Consider the following 8,693-nt stretch of genomic DNA (forward strand, 5'->3'; position numbering starts at 1 on the left):
ATAATGTGCCCTGTCACGTTTATTATTGAAACTAAGTTTGCATATTCCAGGAACTATGTGGGAAATTGTAAGTGTGTCATGTCCACAAATCTTCCAAGTGTTCTTTCCTTTAGTATACTCATGGAAAGCCCCTTTAACGGTGGCCATAACATGAGTTTTAAAACCCATCTAGTGACAATTATCTTACTACATGACCTTGCTCTACACCTAAAAAACTCTGATTTTGATTTTCACTTGGGGAAATTATTTATCTGTTCATAGACTGTCAATTGTGCTTCCATGTTTATGTGTTTATTTATTTATTTATTTTTACTCACATGTGTACTGACTTCTGATGTGCTAACTACTGACATAATGACTTATTAATGCCCTTACGTAGGTCCAATTTCTTATGAAACACAAACCATCAGATTATTATTATTATTATTATTTTTTTCTTCTAAAATCTGTTCTTATTTAATTCCATGTGTGTTTCTCTGTTCTTCTGTATAGTTTCCATATTTTTTAACCATTTGTCACAATGTTCTACAAGCTTTTGTATCCCAAGGTCATCGACATATTCCACTTTTGAGGATAACCGCTCTTTAACTGCTTCTTTCATCTCATCCTATTTCGAAGCACTTGCCACCAGGAAACTCTCTTAGGTAGCGGACCAAGTGAAAATCATTCACCACCAAGTTTGGACTGTACTGTGGATGGAGAGTCTGTTTCTGTCCAAAAGGTCTGGCCACATTTTGGGTATGAATAGCAGAATGGGGTCTAACATTCTCATGAAGCAAGAAAACTCCAAATGTCAGAAGGCTGTGTTGCTTATTCTGTACTGGATGTCAAGTTTAGTCAGGCTAGTGCAAGAAGTGGTTGTGTTTATTGTTGGCCCTGTTGCACAAACTCAACTAACAAAACTCCATGTCTATCCTAAAACAAATTGTCATAACCTTGCTTGTTGACATTATCAGCTTGGGCATAACTTTGGTAATGTAGTGTAACACCATTCCATTGACTGATGTTCAGTCTCTGGGGTCAAATGAAACCTATGCTTCATTCCGTCTGATAAAGTTCTTTAGCAATTTATCGCTTTCTGTATGACATTGGTCCAAAATATCAAGAACAAAAGCCATTCTTTACATTTTGTGTTTCTCAGTAAGCAGCCTGCGAACCTAAGGTCCGCACAGTTTGTGAAATTGCAACTTCTCAGAGACAGTTTTGTGCAAAGTTGTTCTGCCTCCATTCAGAAATTCTGGTGCTGAAGTTGAAAGTGCGAATCGCTGACCTTCATGAATCTTTTCATCCATGGCTTTGGCCAAATCTCTGAGATCTCTGATGGTCAGTCTGATTGTGGTTCATATATCGTGGACATTTTTCCCTCTGTCCTTGAAGTTCTCACCCATTTACACACTTTACTGTCACTCATGACTTTGCGGTCATACACCTCACTTACCTGTTTATGAATCTCTGCTGTTGTGATGTCCCTTGCTGTTAAATCTGAATCACTGACTGCATTTCAGAGTCTGTGGGCTGATGTTACACATTTTGAACTGACACTGTAAACAGCAATCTGACAGTACCAGTGAAAATGGTGTCATCTGATAAGCAGGGCATGCTGCGAGTTGGTGTGTATCTGCCTTTCAATGTTCAATTAGCTGTGGTGATTTGGGCTTTACTTTCTGAATAAACCTCATATTTTATTACTGCTAATGCTTTCCTTTATGGAAAATTTCTTTGTAGTTACTCGCTGCAATCCCATTGATTAAAATATACATGAAAGGTAAATAAGTAGCTGCAATTTGTTATTGAAAGTTGTTTCCATTAGTCAATAATATTACCATTCTGATAAATGATTAACCACATGATGTAGTGGATGCAAATGGTGGTGCATCTGTGTCACCAAAAAGAAATCAAAACCAGGAAACAATTACATTTTAAGTATTACTATTGCCGTTAAGGCTAAATCCTGTTCATGTGCAAAATCTGTTTTAACTGGAAAATATCTCTCTCCATTTCTAAAACATTTAATTTATTTCGTTTTGGATAGATAATGTAGTAGACATTTATGACTCTGTGGCCACAAGGTAGAAAAAGAAGCATGTTAGCCAACCAGATGGCAGGATCACGGCATAATAGTCATTGATGTATCAGTCAGCTGGAGCTCTGTTTGTGCTGCAGTACATTCATCTAGCAACTGGGACTCATTGGCTCTGCACACTAACACACTTTTAAGCAATTGAATTACTTTCTTCTACCTTGTAGCTTGTGATGCCCTCTTTTACACTGACAATGGCATAAACATGTCGTCACATGGACTTCATACCAAAAGTTTTGAGGGGTGATTGTGATCCCGGATTACTCATTTGAAACCTAAAAATGGAAACTCCAGGTTGGAATATCGACAATATTAGGAAAGACACGTTGAGCCTTTGTTTTTATTTTTGCCATTGCTCTGTGTGTGTGTGTGTGTGTGTGTGTGTGTGTGTGTGTGTGTGTTATTTCTTTTCTTTTCTGAAGAAGACTGGCCAAAAACTATATGTATCAGTCATTCTGTTGTGCCTGTCTGCAACATGTCATCTTTACGATGACTGCAATCTAAAATACATGAATAATGGTTGGAGATAGGTTGAAGAGTGTGCACATGCTGCTTTTGATCTACCTAATACACTTGCTAAACGGGCAGTTGAGCTGAAAGTGGGAGGCAGGAGGTGGGTGGCTGATTGCAGAAGCATCCCCTTATTTTTAGTGTTTTGCCCAAACCCATTTAGATGCGACTTGATGCTGATGTAGTAGCGCTGTGCCTTGCAAGAGGTAAACAAATAGATCACTTGTTTAGACAGGAAGTTCATATAGTATTCACTGGCGTGCAATGACGGAACACACACCAGGGGACCCATTCCATAGTTGTAAATTGGTCAATACCTTCACTACATACTTACAATGCCCTGTTAGTAAGTGGTATGCACCAAATCATTGGTTTCATTGCATTTGTACCCTAATATTAACATGTACCAATTTCAGTCATGACTAGTCATTCCAGGTGACCTGTTTCTATGATAAAGGCGTCCAGTGCCATTGTTTCTTTATAGGTGTTCACCCATGTGCCATTTGAGCAGGGTACCCATGTGGTGTTGTGGCTTCTGTACCTCACAATGAGGAGGTGGCTCTGGATGGTATGGCTGTTCATCATCTGTTTTCTTTCAGTACTGAATTAACAAGGAATTTGCTGCAGTATGATCTATCTATATGCTGTTATAATTTACAATATTCAAAGGTGACTCCTATTATGAATATTTTGCCCATGATGGCTGTCTTTGTCAGGGGTGGAGACAACTGAACTGCTGTACTCTTGGCAGACTCTTGACACAGTAGCTCTTTAAAAAATAAAAAACTGGTGCAATCTTGAAGTGGAGCATTCCTTGCGTTAGGCGTTCATGAACTGGTCATGATGAAATACTCTGATATTGCACATTTTGTATATCATCCACTAAACAAATGTTGACAGTCAGTGTACATTCTGATAGCACACAAGTCATGTGACACACAGTATTCCATTCATTATGGTGACTGAAGTGTTATCTCTTCAACATAGCAGCTATTTCAATTCAGTTGCTTATGATTACAGATATACGACCCACAGCATAACAGAGCTTTGCCTACAGAACAAGCTGTCTAAATAATCAAACTGATACTTGAAACTCCTGTTAATATACCAACGATCAGAATTAAACTATTTTCTAATCTTCCCATGAGTAGCCTGCCATTAACATTCTTTGTTGGACATAAATTAAATAATGATGAAAAGGCACCAAAAATTACAGATAGATGAGTACCTCTGCTTTGATAGTGTAAGGTGTCTCAATGAATAAATTTCCGCATGCTAGCTGCTTCACTTTTTGAAACATTCCTGAGTGGGCACAATAGCAGCTGTTAGTGTATATTTGTTGCTGCTTCACAAAACATTCACTTAAAAAAAAAAACCATAACTTTACTGTACCTAATCAATTAACTGTTCTTTATATTAGTCAGAAGAGCTTAGCTTCAAGTGTTTTATTAATCGAAATTTTCTTTCATGTTTTATAATTAAATTTAAAACAAATTACTTTTGTTAAATACACACCTCAACAAAAGTTTGAAATATGATAGATCTTACTACAATGACTTCTTATGGTACACCCATTGAGGCTTGTACAACTTGTACAATACTTCATTAACAAAATAAACATAATTTCTTCTGGACACAAGATTGATTTTGGTTAGTTACAAAAAAGCAATATAAAACAAAGGAGACTCTCTTCTAAGTGTTCATCTTGAAAACAAAAATGGTGAAAATCTTTATCTCATGATGATGATGATGATGATGATAAGTTTTTCCACTCTGCGAGGCATTCTCTTGATGAGACTATCAAGTTTATCTGGGGTATGAGGTCCCACTCCTCAATAGCAGCTTCAGATAGGAATTAGAGGGGTGCACCGTCCCATCATTATTGTCATGCAGAACATTACAGTTCACCTGCAAATGGATGGACTTCCTGAACGTGTTCCTGGTGTCATCTAGTGCTTCTCCAAACCGTAAAGGACATCTGGTGTCCAGTTGCAAAACAATACTGGTCTCATCAGCAAACATGGCATTACTCCAGTCTGCAATGATCCAATGTTGATGTGCAAAAGTCCAGGTCCTTAGACTGCATCGGTTCCAGTGGTTCAGTGTAAAACTCCTAATTAGTCTTCAGGAATGCAGATCATCCCAATGCAATCTTCTACATACTGTTTGGTCTGAGATACGAATCCCTGTTGTCCAGGAGAAGTCATTTCCAGTATTTGTGGCAGTTAATGTTGGATACCTGTGAGACGACAGTTGGAGGAAACCATTGTGCATCGGTGTTGTCATACGATTACTACCACTGTGAGGTCTGTCGTTCACATTTCCTGCCTTTCTGTACTTTCTCCACACCTTAGGCACCCAACTTTGAGTGACATGTAACCAATTGGCAACATCTTGCTGTGTATGACCTGCTGAAAGTAAAGCCATTATCCTGACTATCTCAAAATGTGGCATGTTACTGCAGTGCTGAACACAAACTGAATTAAGCTATTGTTGATACTGGACTGCTCATGGTGTGCTGCTGCAGCAGCGGTATGTTTGCGATGACTGGGAAACAGCCACAAAGCATGCCAGTAGTAAACATGATCCAGTATATCGCTTCTAACTGGATAATGTTTGAAGTACCTAAGTCAATGAGACCTCTGGTATTGTACACTACATTTTATAGTAGTTTTCCATACTTTTGTTGAGCAGTTCAAAAATGGCTCTGAGCACTATGGGACTTAACTGCTGAGGTCATCAGTCCCCTAGAACTTAGAACTACTTAAACCTAACTAACTTAAGGACATCACACACATCCATGCCCGAGGCAGGATTCGAACCTGCGACCGTAGCGGCCGCGTGGTTCCAAACTGTAGCGCCTAGAACCGCTTGGCCACTCCGGCCGGCCGTTGAGTAGTGTATTGTTATTTAATTGTTGTTGCACCAAAGTAAAATTATTTTGGCATTCTCATTCCCTTGATTGGTTTTACATGTTTCTTCTAATGCCTCAAGTTTGCTGGACAACAACAATCTGTAATCAGCTATACCAACCAGAAGCAGCTCCATGTTATGTAGGCCTCTTCATATAGTATTTTTTTTTCCCTTAGAAGTCTGATTTTTTCTTATCATCATCATGGTCCTTTATAATCCAATTCAAATGTATTGTCTTGATAGTAAACATTTCCTACATAAATTGCTGCAAATGTATTTCTTGTCCAGTTAAGCTCCCATGGTTGACACTGTAATGAAACAAAATTCCCAGTGCCTTTCACTTTGTTTAGTGGTGTGGCAAATAATAATCAAATTTCTGTAATCAAGTCATTGGCACTGTCATACCAAGTACAGGAGTTGGACAGAAATATGGAAACACCAAAATAAATGTGTGCTTGAATGTAAGTGCCTGTAGGTTGCACTTATGTATTTGGCCACAAACGGTATCTATGGAATGTCCTCAATATATTGCAAGTGTCAGTTATGGTCAAAACAATGTTCTGTGTAGTTGCGAGTATTACGTAAGAGCTAAGTGAATTTGAATGGGGGCAAATTGATTGTGCTTCTGTAACCAAGGTAACCGAATTGTTTGGTGTTTCAAGTCGTACCATATGGAAGACCTGTACCATGGTCATTGAAGAGGATTGCGACAAAAAGAAGAGGATGGAAGGTGCAAAAGTTAGTGCAGAACTGAATGTTACACTTGTGCAACCTATTAGCAACAAAGCAGAACAAAGGGAGCTCAATAAGCAGGGAAGTGCAAGGTGAACCAGAACTCCAAAATTTCTTGTCAGAGATGCATAAGTCCGTAACAGGAAAAAGTGGTGCTCAAGCGATAAAATTTGAAATTATGGAGCAATGGAAGAGTGTCATTTGGTGGACGAGTTGTGTTTCACACTGTTCGCAACTTGTGGCTGCATTTACATCCCAAGAGTGAAAAATGGCTGGGGTTTGGTGGTGATTTTGGCAGCCATGTCATGGTATTCCATGAGTCCTATAGAGATCATTTTGGTTGATCGGGTCCATCTAACAGTACGAAGTTTGTTCCCTAATGGTGATGCTGTGTTCCAAGATGACAGAACCCCCCCCCCCCCCCCCCCCCAATTCACATAGCTCACATCTTTCAAAGCTGATTTTGTGAGCACAGGAATGAATTGTTGCATCTTCCTTGGCCACAATCACTAGATCTCAATATTATTAAGACTTTGGAAAGAACGGTGTATGATCACTGTCCATTTCCATCATCATTGCCTGAAGTTGCCACTATTCTGCAGGAAGTATGGTATAAGATTCCCTTGAAAACCATACAGGGCTTGTATGTGCCCATTCCAAGATGACTGGAAACCATTTTAAATGCCAAAAGTTTTCTTACATCATATTAGGTACGGTAATATGTTGTGTTTGTGGTGTTTCCATATTTTTGTCCACCCACTCTGTATCAGCTGCCACAAAAATTGACTGCGTAGATCACAATCGACAATAAATACTTTTTCATCTTTCCTACAGCCAAGAGCTGTTGTCATTTAATGACATAAAGCACTTATTGATTGATCCAATACAGAAACAACCAATTTATTACCCTTGACTTTCTTTCATTAGGCACAGTAAGTTTGTTTACTGTATTTTTCTGTCTTTGTTAGATTTTATTTATTGTTTTTAAATTTCTGTTTCTTAAGGCAAATTGCACACTTCGATCTCTCTCCTTCTTAAGCTGCCATCAGTTTACACTGAGGATGAGCATTTCTTTTGCACAAAAATGTTGAGAAAAATAGATCAGATTTTAATTCTTTTCATCATTTATTTCTTCATTTTGTGATGACGCAGTTTGAGTAAAATACTTTAACCATACCTTTATTGAAATGATAAATTCTTGTCATATTTTCTGTAAATTTTTCTTTTGTTTCTCGAGCCACACGTTGGGAATCACTAAATTCTTCATAAAGCATTTCTGCAGCAAGTGAATATTGCTGTGTTCTCTCAAACAAGTATGTGAATCCCAACATATTGTTTTGATTGGTGTTTAAGAGCGTGATAGGTAGATTATTTCAGATGAATCCATTTTCATTCATTTGTTCATTCATCATAATCATCGGCCATTTGACATCCACTGCTGCCCAAAGGACCCCTCCAGATTTCTCAAGGCATTATGGTCTTTAGCTATATGTGCCCATGTTTCCCTTGCATTTTTCCTACTGTCATCTACCCTACTTCCATTCACTCATCTTCTTACCTTTCTATACCTGGTAGAAAGCAAAAAATCTCGTTGGTTCATCTGTTACCCATTGGTGTTGATATGAATCCTGCCCCTATCCATTTCATTTCCATCACTATCATAATCAAGTCTGTCCTTTGACCCATTTGATTGTTTTCTTGTCTCTCATAGTAATTCTCAACATGTATTTCTCCACAGCTTGCTAAGCAACCCTGACTTTTGAATAATTTTCACATTAACAGTTATTTCATTTTTATAAGTCAGAACTGTTAGTGAACACTGATGACAAATTTCCTTCTTCATGTGCATCGGAAGCTATAGAATCATAGTTATATAATTAAAACTGATGTCAGGGAAAGGGATTTGCATGGTATTGTTCTGAAAGTCTTTTCTGAAAATTAGTTTGAGCAGATAGTAAAGAACAGACATGCAAGAGAGATGTATTAGGCCACCAAGTAACTAACATACCCAAACTTTTCGGAATAGTTAATGTCAAGGAGAGGATATAAAATGTAGACTGGCAATGGCAAGGAAAGCATTTCTGAAGAAGAGAAATTTGTTAACATCGAGTATAGATTCAAATGTCAGGAAGTCGTTTCTGAAAGTATTTGTATGGAGTGTAGCCATGTATGGAAGTGAAACATGCATGATAAATAGTTTCGACAAGAAGAGAATAGAAGCTTTCAAAATGTGGTGCTACAGAAGACTGCTGAAGATTAGATGGGTAGATCACATAACTAATGAGGAGGTACTGAGTAGAATTGGGGAGAAGAGGAATTTGTGGCACAACTTGACTAGAAGAAGAGATTGGTTGGTAGGACATGTTCTGAGACATCAAGGAATCACCAATTTAGTACTGGAGGGTAAAAATCATAGGAGGAGACCAAGAGATGGATACACTAAGCAGATTCAGATGGA

The sequence above is a fragment of the Schistocerca americana genome, chromosome 3 (assembly GCF_021461395.2).
Source record: "Schistocerca americana isolate TAMUIC-IGC-003095 chromosome 3, iqSchAmer2.1, whole genome shotgun sequence".
Lineage (NCBI taxonomy): Eukaryota > Metazoa > Arthropoda > Insecta > Orthoptera > Acrididae > Schistocerca > Schistocerca americana.